This window comes from Vombatus ursinus, unplaced genomic scaffold, assembly GCF_900497805.2.
Source record: "Vombatus ursinus unplaced genomic scaffold, bare-nosed wombat genome assembly UNPS02014841.1, whole genome shotgun sequence".
Classification (NCBI taxonomy): Eukaryota; Metazoa; Chordata; class Mammalia; order Diprotodontia; family Vombatidae; genus Vombatus; species Vombatus ursinus.
In genome coordinates this window covers 7,596,152-7,608,252 of record NW_020954619.1, presented here as the reverse complement: position 1 = coordinate 7,608,252, position 12,101 = coordinate 7,596,152, and the positions used below count along the sequence as shown (strand labels likewise).

Sequence of the window (12,101 nt, the reverse complement as noted above, 5' to 3'; positions counted from 1 at the left end):
TGGTGGAGGTCAGAAATTTCCAGGCTTTCTAGATGTCATCCACAAACAGACAGAAAATCTCCACAAAATGAACATAGAGAAGCAAAAATAAAGTGGTACAACTTGAGATGTCCAGGGGCTAAGGTTTGGTCTGAGTAAAGTGTAAACACCTCTAAGCCAACCTCACTGAATCAACAAACATCAGGCCCTGAGGAAAGCAGACTAGGCTTCAAAAAATTTCACCTCACAAGCTTTCATCTAAAGAACAGCTGATGGAATTGATTCTGTCTGTTACTTAGATATGACAGAGGCCATCCATCCAGGTGGGAAGGCAGAGGAAGGGTGGTAGGGCCCAGAGACTTGTGCTGACTTACAGTGCTGCCGGGATTAGTTCCAGGATCAGAATCAGGCCTGGGTCTGTGCAGGCCTGACAGGCCATGAGCGATCCTGGTGGCTGCAGCTGAGGCCACCAGGCCTGGTGCCTATATTGGGTGGAGATGAGCCCCAACTGGCTGTTCCTAGAGGATCACAGCAAAGTGACAGTTGAGGATTTGATGTCACATACCAGCTGCTTTCTAAAATTTGTCTGTTGATGATTTCTCAAAATTACTGTGTTGTTGTTTTGTTTTATTTTGTTTAGGTTTTTTTGGGGGGGGGCTAAATACTATTTTATTTTTTCCTACAATTGCAAATCAAGAAACTTTTTAGCATTTATTTTTACAACATTTTGAGTTCCAAATTTTTCTCCCTTCCTCCCTCCCCTCCCCTCTTCTGAAAATGGTAGGCAGTTTGATATAGTTTATACATACACTATCATATAAAACATTTCCATATTCATCATGGTTCTAGAAGAAGAAACAGATCAAAAGTAAAAAAAAACACAAGAAAGAATAAAATAAGCAAAAAATATACTTTGATCTGTATTCAGAGTCCATCAGTTCTTTATCTGGATATGGAAAGTATTTTCCTTCATGGATACTTTGTGCTTGTCTTGAATCATTGTGTTTCTGAGAAGAGCTGAGTCATTCATAGGCGATCATCACACAATGTTGCTGATGCTGTGTACAATGTTTTCCTGGTTCTGCTAATTTTACTTTACATCAGTTCAAACGAGTCTTTCCAGGTTTTCCTGAAATGTACTTGTTCCTCATTTCTTATTGCACAATAGTATTCCATTACATCCTTATACCATAGCTTGTTCAGCCATTCTCCAAATGATAGGCATCCCTTCAATTTCCAATATGTTGTGACCATGAATAGGGCTGCTATAAATATTTTTGTACCTGTAGGTCCTTTTCCTTTTTTATTATCTCTTTGGGATACAGACCTAGTAGGGGTATTGCTAGATCAAAAAGGGTATGCACAGTTTGGTTGCCCCTTGGGCATAGTTCCAAATTGTTCTCCAGAATGGTTGAATCAGTTCTTAACTCCACCAACACTGCATTAGTGTCCCAATTTTCCTGTATCCTCTCCAACATTCATCATCTTATTTTTTGTCATATTAGCCAATCTGATTGGCATGAGGTGGTATTTCAGAGTTGTTTTAATTTACATTTCTCTAATCAGAAATGATTTAGAGAACTTCTTGATATGCCCATAGATAGATTTGATTTCTTCATCTGAAAACTACCTGTTCATATCCTTTGACCATTTATTAATTGGGGAATGGTTTGTATTCTCATAAATTTGACTCAGTTCTCTACATATATGAGAAATGAGGCTTTTATCAGAGATACTTGCTGTAAAGATTGCTTCCCAGCTTTCTGCTTTCCTTCTAATATTGGTTGCATTGGTATTGTTTGTACAAAAGCTTTTCAATTTAATATAATCAAAATTACTACATTTTGTAATGCTCTCTCTCTCTTCTTTGGTCATCAATTCTTCCCCTCCCCATAGATCTGACAGGTAGACTATTCCTTGCTCTTCTAATTTGATTACTTCATTGTCTATGGTACCTTTTAGCAAGATGTAGTTTCCTTCCTTATCTCTTTTAAGTGGGTTTATTTTTGCTTTTATTTTGTCGAAGATCAGGATTGCTACCCCTGCTTTTTTTTTTTACATCCACTTGAACATAATAGATTCTGCTCCAACCACTTACCCTTGTTCTGTGTGTGTCTCTCTGCTTCAAGTGTGTTTCTTGTAAGCAACATATTATAGGATTCTGGTTTTTGATCTACTGTTCTATCCACTTTCATTTTATGGGAGAATTTATCCCATTCACATTCACTGTTATGATTATTACCTGTGTATTTCCCTCCATCCTATTCTTCATCCTGTTTGTCTTCTCTCTCCTTTAACCCTTTCCCACATCATCAGTATTTTGCTTTTGTTTACCACCACCACCCACCATCTCCTCTCACTTCTGTCAATCCTCATTTTTACTTAATCTTCTCTTTACTTAATCTTCTTCCCTTCTACTTCCCTGTCAGATAAGATAGATTTCTATAGTCATCTGATTGTGTATATTATTCCCTCTTTGATTCAATACTGATGAGAGTAAGGTTCCAGCAATGACCATCACCCTCCTCCCATCTTCCCTTTCACTGTAATAGGTCTTTCTCTCCTCTTCGTGTGAGATAATTTATCCTATTCTACCTCTCCCTTCCTTCTGCACTCATTGTACTGCTCTTTCTCATCCCCTAATTTTTTTTATGTCATTCCTTCAAATTCACCTTATGCCCATACCCTCTGTCTATGTATATTCCTTCTATCTTCTGTTCTATCTGTTAGTGATATAATTTTTTAAGAATTACAAGTATCATTTTCCCATGTAGGAATGTAAACAGTTTAGCTCTATTGAATCCCTTATGTTTTCTTTTTCCTTTTTACCTGTTTATATTTCTCTTGGGTCTTGATATTGGAGATCAAAGTTTGATTTAGTTATGATCTTTTCCTTATGAAAGCTTGAAATCCTACTATTTTGTTGAATGACTATTTTTTTCTCTTGGTGTATTATGTTTAATTTTGCCAGGCAAGTTATTTTTGTTATAGTCCTATCTCCTTTGTCCTACAGAATGTTGTGTTCCATGACCTTCACTCCTTTAATGTTGTAGTTGCTGAGTCCTATGTGATCTTGATTGTGGTGCCCTGATATTTGAATTGTTTCTTTCTGGCCACCTGCAGTATGTTTTATTTGACCTGATAGTTCTGAAATTTGGCTAAAATGTTCCTTGGGGGATCTCTTTCCTGAAGTGTTTGGTGTATTCTTTGTTGTTGTTATTGTTGTTGTTGTTGTTAAGTGAGGCAATTGGGGTTAAGTGACTTACCCAGAGTCACACAGGTAGGAAGTATTATGTGTCTGAGGTTGGATTTGAACTCAGGTCCTCCTGACTCCAGGGCCAGTGTGCTATCCACTGCACCACCTAGCTGCCCCCAGTGGATTCTTTCAATGCCTATTTTGCCCTCTGGTTCCATGACATCAGGGCAGTCTTCCTTGATAATTTCTTGAAAGGCACTGTCCAGGTCCTCTTTTTGATTATGGCTTTCAGGTAGCCCAATGATTCTTATATTGTCTCTCCTGGATCTATTTTCCAGGACAGTTGTTTTTCCCATGAGGTATTTTACATTTTCTTCCATTTTTTTCATTCTTTGTAATTTGTTTGATTGATTCATGATGTGTCATAGAGTCATTAGTTTCCACTTGCCCAATTCTAACTCTTAAGGTATTGTTTTCCTTAATTAGCTTTTGTACCTTCTTTTCCATTTGCCCAATTATACTATTTAAGGAGTTGTTTTCTTCAGTGGATTTTTATAGATCCTTTTCCATTTGGCCAATTCTACTTTTTAAGCAGTTTTCCAAACTGTTAATTCTTTTTTCATAATTCTCTTGCTTCACTCTCATTTCTTTTCCTCATTTTTCTTCTACCTCTCTTGTATGATTTTAAGCTCCTTTTTGAGCTCTTCCATGAGTTCTTTCTGGGCTTCAGATAACTTCCCATTTTTCTATGGGGTTTTATAAAACTACTGTGTTTTCAAGCAGAATGCCAAGGGCCAGTGTACAATGATGGGCAACAAGAGTCTGAATGGTGTTTGGCTGAACAAGGAATGCCTGGAACCTCTGCCTGGCCTATCCTAACCAGGAGGGAGACAGAATCTAGCTTGGAGTTCCACTAGAAAATGAGGAGAATGCCAAATATGAATATGAAGTAGTAGAAGACTGGGAAAAGATCCACTTATGTCTTGCCCTAAGGAATGAGAGGCCAATAGTTAAGTACTCAAGAACCAAAAGGAAATGTAGTTTAAAGAAATCGAATAGCCCTGGAATAGACAGCTCTTCAGACTCTAGAACCAAAGTAAATAAAGTGTCTCATGACTTTGAGCAGTCAGAGAAATCCTGTGGAAGAGCCAAAATGTCCAAACAGGCCCCTAAAAACATGGACCAAAAGTTGGCTTCTCCTGGACCAAGTGGGGAGAGAGCAGCAGAGGATGGCCTTCAGATTGTTTCAGAAAAAGCAGCAGGTCCATGGAGCAAGGAGCAGAAAGACTCAAGCTTGTCACAGTCTCAGAGCAGCTTGGACATACTTAAGAAGACTATGGCCAAGATCCTCAAGCTACAGGTGAGGGTGTGGGAGAAGCAGGTGGCTGTTCTGAGTGTGAAGCAGCAGAGTCACAAGCCTAGAAGGAGATTGTGAAGATGGAGGAGGAGCTCCAGCAGTTATAAACAGCCTTCTAAAGAGCAGGTTCAGTAGCAGTAGGGAGTGAAACAGCTAGAGAAAAATTTCTAGGAGAAGAAACAGCTCTTAAGGGTTTGGAGAAGCAGCAAAAAGAAAAGGATCTGAAGAAGCAGCTGGTACAGGCCCTGCAGGAGTATCACATTCTAATGGAAGAATTAAGTTGGATCAAGAAGGACTTTGAAGCAATCATTCAAGCCAAGAAAAAAGAGCTGGAATAAACCAAGAAAGAGAAAGAGAAAGTGAGAGCTAAGAATGTAGAGGTTCTAAACCAAGTGAATTTTGTGCTAGAAAATGAACTTCAATAAATCATTTGCTTGGAGCACTTCATTGAGGCTGTCTGTGCCCAGTTTTTGCTCCTACTGCATCAATGAGGGGATGAAGCAAAAAGTGGAATGTCCCATCTGTCATCGTCATTGAATATACAACTCACTCCCTAGTGCTGGACAACTGCATCAACAAGATGGTTGAGAAACTAAGCTCCGAAATGAAAGAGCTATGAGAAATTCTCATTAATGAAAGAAGATCAAAGAGCCTACACTGAAGACTGAACTCCCTGTGATACATTTGACTGAAGTACAAGGAAACTTCAACATGGATCTGGAAAGACATTGTTCAGAAGTAGCTCATTGCTGTGTTTGGGACAGAGACCTAGGCATGATACAATGAACTCCTCCCTCCATAACTATTTGCATTATCATCTTGTTGACCAGAGCAGCTCCCCAATTTTGGTTATTATTTTCACTAGTCAATTTGCACAGGATGTTTTATCATAAGTACTTCATCACACATCAAATTGAGGTTTGGGGAGTATTACATAGAAGTAAAATGTATCAGTTGCTCAACAAAATAAAGAACAGCAGATGGCTAAGTGAGGGAAGATTGAAGGACCCTCTTCTGTTTCCACAAATCAGTAGCTGTGGCTGTGGGTGAGGAGTGAGTACAAGCCCAGTGAATGCAGGGAGGAAGAACATTTTCAAGTCAGCATGTATGGAGGTTAGGGGAGGAAGAGAAGAGTCCCTGAGATTGAGCCCCTGGACAGAATTCAGAAAACAATTAGAAGGACCTAAGGCTTAGGACAACATTACTCACAACTCAGGATTAAAACTTGATAATAATGATATTAAAAATGCTAAAAAATAAAATAAGACAAATTAAAAATAAAAATTAGTAAACAAAGGAAAAAGAACATTACCATTGATAGCTTCTTTGGTGTAAAAGAAATTCTAGGTTAATATTCAGAAGAACATAGTGAAATTTTTAAAAAGTCACTCCTACCCCAAAGAGTAATGTCAAGTGGTCACTAGTCCCAAAAGAAATCTTGTAAGAACTTACAAGGGAATTCAAAAATCAAATAAGAAAGAATGAGGAAAAATTAAGAAAATAAACAATTCAAGAAAATTATGAAAAGAAAATCAGCCAATTGAAAAAGAGATACAAATATTAAGGAAGAAAATAAGAAATTCAAAAGTAAAATAAGAGAAAATTAGGAAAAATCAGAAAAAAAAAATAAAAGCAACTCAAGAAAATTATGAAAAAAAAGGTAACCAATTAGAAAAGGAGGTACAAAATCTTAAGGAAGAAAATAACTCCTTGAAAACTAAAATTGGACAAGTGAAATCAAATGACATTAAAGACTCCAGAATATAATAAAACTAGAAAAAATTTAAGAGAATCTGAAACATCCCATTAGAAAAACAACTGATCTAGAGAACAGATCAGGGAAAGACAATGAAAGTTATGATTAAAAAAAAAGAATCTTGATAAAATAATATAAGAAAGTATTAAGGAAAATTGCCCTGGAGTTATAAAAGAAAGTAAAGTAGAAATAGAAAGAATCCACTGATCACCACCTCAAAGAGAACCTAGGAAGAAAACTTAAATAAATGTTATAGCCAAATTTCAGAATTTCCAGATTAAAGAGAAAATATTGCAAGCAACAAGAAAAAAAATGAATTTAAATACTGTGGAAAAGCAATCATTTCACCTAGCAGCTTCTACACTAAAAAAAACCATAGTTCTTGCAACACTATATTTCAAAGAGCAAAAAAACTGGGGTTACATCTAAGAATAATTTATCCAGCAAAGTTGAATATAATCCTGAACAGAAAAAAAGGACTTTTGATGAACTGAAAGCCTTTCAGGTATTTGTAACAAAAATTCCAGAACTTAATGGGAAATTTGAAATAAAAGATTCAGAAGAAATATGAGAAAACCATTAAAGACTAATTATAAAGCATTGATAAAGGTTGGACTGTTTCTTATGATGTATGAAAATGTTATCAGTATTCTTAAAACTATTATCATTGCTAAGGTATTTTGAAAGAAAGGTTGGCTGAGTTGTGTATAATGGGGTGATTCTAAAAAACAAAATTGGGTAGGGAAGGGAACAATTATCCCATAAAAATGGGATGTGAAAGAAATAACTAATATAGAGGAAGCAGGGGGTGGAGGACTGGTTATATTGGAGCCTTAATCTCATCTGGGTTGAAAAGCAAAAATATGTGTACGTCTGGAAGGATGTTGAAGTCTTCTGGATTTGTAGAGAGGTGAGAAACCTAGGGGACAAAGGAGGGACTTTTAAAAGGGTATATAGATTTAGACTTAGGAGGGTGTGAGGAGAAGATACGGAAAGGGCTCTTAGAAGGTAAGGTAACAGGGATGGGGTAAAAAGAGAGGCTAAGAAGGAAAGTAGCAAGTAAAAATAAGATGGGGGAAATAGTAATTTGACAACAAATAGTAATTAGAACTTCGTCAAATCTTAAGAATATGAGACATTCCCCAATTGACAAATGATCAAAGGACATCAACAGGCAATTTTCCAATAAAGAAATCTAAGCACTTTATAGTCACATAAAAAAATGCTCTAACTTATTATTGATTAGAGAAATGCAGATTAAAACAACTTTGAGATATCATTTTATACCTAGCAAATTGGCTAAAAGTATAGAAAAGGAAAGTGGCAAATGATGGAGAAGATGTAGACACTAATTCATTGTTTGTGGAATTGTGAAATGATCCAACCATTTTGGAGAGCAATCCAGAATTATACCCAAAGAGTTATTAAGCTATCTACACCCCTTGACCCAGCAATACCACTACTTGATCTATTTCCAAAGATGATCAGGGGAAAAATGAAAAAACCTTTATATTCTAAAATGTTTATAGCAGCTCTCTTCATGGTAGCAAAGAATTGGAAATAGCTGGGATGCCCATCAATTAGGGAATGGCTGAACAAGTTGTAGAATATGATTGTGAAGGAATACTACTGTGCTATAAGAAATGATGAGCTCAATGATCTTAGGAAAACTTGGAAAGACTCGCATGAAACCATGAAGAGTGAAATGAGTAGAATCAAGAGAACATTGTATACAGTAATAGCAATATTGTCCTAAGTACTTTGAGCAAAGGAGTTATTTTGACTATTATAAACAACCAAATTAACTATAAAGGACATATGAATAAAGATGCTATCTGCATCCAGAGAAAGAACTGATAAATAGAAGTATGTACAGAATAATTTTACATAAACGTGTATATATGCATATATATATGTGCGTGTGAAATGTGTATACATGTGTGTGTACTGTGTGTATCTATCTATGTATCTATCTATGTATTTTATATGTATATGTGTGTATGTATATACATTATATATATAATAAGTATATATATATATATATACCTATTTTTGACTAACGGTAGCCATCTCTAGGGTGGGAAGAGGGAAGAAAAAAAGAAAAATTACATGATAATTTTGTTGTGTATTTGAAAGGAATAGCAAACTGCGCATAGTAGATTTGCAGTTTCATGTACAATCTTCTTTTTTGTTGTGCTGTGTTATGGAAATGTTTGTTTTATCCCATAAATTAAAAATTAAATTTTTTAAAAATTGTCAAATAATTTATAGTTCCTGTTTCTTCAAACTGTTTAGTTTAGTCCTCCTCTCTCAGTACCATTATGGTTCAAAGTAGACCTTACCCAGCCCAGATTCTTTGGAAGTCATATGTGAGGTTAACCCTTTGCTTTCTATTATCCTCTGCTCAAGCTCTGACAGAGGATAACTTAGAAAAAACTGGGATGAGGCTGAGAAGAGAGGAAGCTCAGGAGAGATAAGTAAAGGCAACCTTCATATTTAGGACTAGATTGTACAAACCTTTTCACCAGGCATAATGGAGACAAGGATTCAGAACAGGTCATAGGATCATGAATTTAGAGCTGGAATGGGACCTTAGAGGTGATCTAGTCCATCCAGCTCATTGAACAGAAGAGCCTGAGGCTCAGAGACATCAAGTGACTTGCCCTAAGTCACATAAGTAAAGTCTGCCTATACTTCAACCCCAATACCTCTGACTGCAAATTTAGCCCTTTCCAATACACGACATTTCCTCCCTAGATTCCATTCCATCATAGAGATTATCCATCTATGTGGCTACACTTGTGTTGAATCTCATAGATACCTTGGCATGATGAATAGAGGGAAAAAAGGTAGAAAAACAAGGTCACTCAAAAAATTGTACTATCTTGTGCTCTGACCCACCCATACACTCAAAAAATAAAATAAAAATTCTCTTCACATCAAAAGTAGTTCTTTAATAATACTACCTCCCACTCAAGAATTCTTCTTTTGTATTTTTGTTTACTCTTGCGATTTTCCTTTGAGGTCATTAATGGGCAGTTATCATTGCCATTTTCCAGAGATAGAAAACAAAGAAGTTACACGATATTTTAAATGTAAAATAGTGGCAGAGCTTGATCTTTAACCCAGTTCTCTTGTTCTTTCCTTCACTGTCATAACAAAATTGCTGAATGGATAATGCTAGGCAGAACTCTGCATAGAGGACTTTAGAGACCAGCTCCATGAAGTCACAATGATTTTATTTTTAGATCATATAATTACCTAACCTGAAATTTTACCATTGACACTCAGGATAAACTTCAAGATAGCACTGACCAACAATTGAATACCGAATGAGAGGTGCAACTCTGTTGTTGGAAATGTTTAAGTGGCAGAAATAGCCAATAAGTCTGGGTAGTCATGTAGATCCAGGCATAGTCCTTGCCCTGGCAATGTTCCCTCACTAGTGCAGATGTTTCATTATTTCTGGCTTGAAGAAAACAGTGGGGATAGAGAACTCCAGAAACTATATAAGCTTCCAGAACAGCATGAGCTAAACTAAGATGAACTCATAGAGCGAAGGGAGGACATGAGATGGATGAATGAAATGCTGAACTGCTTTGTGTCCCCCCAGAGGGCTCAGTCCAACTGTCTTTATGCTAGCAAATGCTATGTGACTCAGAAAATCAGTTACGGTTTTTGTTTTGTTTTGTTTTGTTTTCACAGCAAGACATGGAAACCCATTGGTTAGTATTTGAAGAAACTGAGTTCACATTTTGGTAATTTAGTGAATACTAGCTGGGCTAGAGCATGACTGATATACACTTGTGACATCCAACTTCTCTCAATACAAGTCCTAGTTATTGGATGGTACTGCCAGTAACAGGCAAGAATTATGAAGGGAGGATAGTAATGCTTATTTGTTGATGCCAAATAGTTGGACATTCTCACCCAAGTTATCAGAATATGATTCGGGAATCAAAATCTAATTACTTTCTTATTTTGAAGTTGTTTAGATGAGGTTCCAATAATGAGATTTATTCAGTGTTTGGGATAAAGACAAAATGTTTTCACCACTGAGAGGTCTTTTGCTGTTGTTGGTATTCCATGTTGTTATCTAATCAATGCATGAGCAAACATTTATTAAGCATGAGCTACACAGAAAGCACTATGCTAGGTACTAGAAATACATAAACCTAAAAGTAGAGACAAAATATAGGTATAATCAGCACATGTTAATGTGGGGAACACGAGCAGCTTAAGGAGATCAGGAAAAAGATATCATGTAGGAGGTAGCATTTGAGACAAGCTTTGAAGAGAAGTGGGGATTTCAATAGACAGAAATGAGAACAAAACACATTCCAGGTATTGGAGATATAAGACAGTTCTCACTTAATGTGAGTAGACCAGTCAGTTCTCAAAATTTCACTGCATCTGATTTGTTATACGTTCATTCAGTTGTGTCCAACTCTTTGTGACCTTATGTAACATAGTACTCTAGGTGCTTCTATCCTCCACTGTCTCCCAGAGTCTGTCCAAGCTCATGTTTGTTGCTTCCATGACAGTATCTATCCGTCTCATCCTCTGCTATCCCCTTCTCCTTTTGCCTTCAATCTTTCCCAACATTCGTATTTTTTTCCAATTAGTCCTGTCTTCTCATTATGTGGCCAAAGTATTTAAGCTTTAGCTTCAGTATTTGTCCTTCTGATGAGTAGTCTGAATTAATTTCTTGAAGTACTGAATAAATTGATCTCCTTAATATTCAAGGGTCTCTCAAAAGTCTTCTCCAGCACCACAATTCAAAAACATTCAATTACTTATCCTGATTCAGCCCTGAGGCACACCATTCTTGACTGCTAGGAGCTAGAAGTCCCAACAGTAGCAGAGCAGAGACCACAGAACTGACTGAGATGGATCATTGTGGTTTTGAAAGACCAAAAAGTAACTTAGAATTGTAGAATTTTAGATATGGAAAGAACCTTAATGATTTAATGATGATCTACTCCAGGGACTTTAATCAGTACATGAACTTGTGTATATACATACACATATATATATGTATGTATGTATATATATATATGGCACATGTCATATATAACTGCCTAATGTGTAATATAAAACATAATATAATCTGTGGCATATATGAAATGTATAATACATTTGTGTTTCAGTGTGTCATATATGTATTCAAATGCACATTTTGCATGCTTGTGCATGAATATGTTCATATACAACAATGTGTATATAGTGTTAACAGAATTCTACTGAGCCAGTCTCTAACCCGGGAATGACAAAACAGAGCAGGCCAGAGACAAAGTGCCGGTAATCAAGTAGTGGTTTAATTAATTAGGTTCATTATGAGGAACAGATTTGCAAATCAGAAAGTCTCCTGATCAGAATTCTACCTTGCTGTAGTGAAGGCAGAGATTATAAATATAATCACAAACGGGAAGGAAGGAGGGAAGGTGGATTACAAACAATCGTTTCCAGCGCCTGAGTGGTCTCCCATGAGAAGCCCACAAGCCCACAATACAAGTGTTCTGGAGTTTTGTGGTGACAGTATTGTTTCAAGTCCTTGGGGGTCATTACTCGATGGGTCACAGGACCAGAGTTCTGTGACGGCAACAGGTTCCACAATCTTTGATTTGCTTCACTTAAGGTACATAGGTACAAGAATACAGTGATTGTGAGAGCATTGTCAAGGTTTTCACTGATCATTTCAAGCTGCATTCTAAGCTTCTGACTCACAAGTCAGAAGAGGCAATTCTGAGAAATCTAAATTATTAGTATATTCATTACATATATCGATTAATATGGAAATAATAATTACCTTC

At 36.6% G+C, this 12,101-nt stretch overlaps 1 pseudogene; it reads left to right on the top strand.

Annotated features, from left to right (window-relative positions):
* The first annotated feature begins 416 nt into the window (after positions 1-416).
* Positions 417-5,193, top strand: LOC114026563 (annotated as a pseudogene).
* Positions 5,194-12,101: the final 6,908 nt, after the last annotated feature.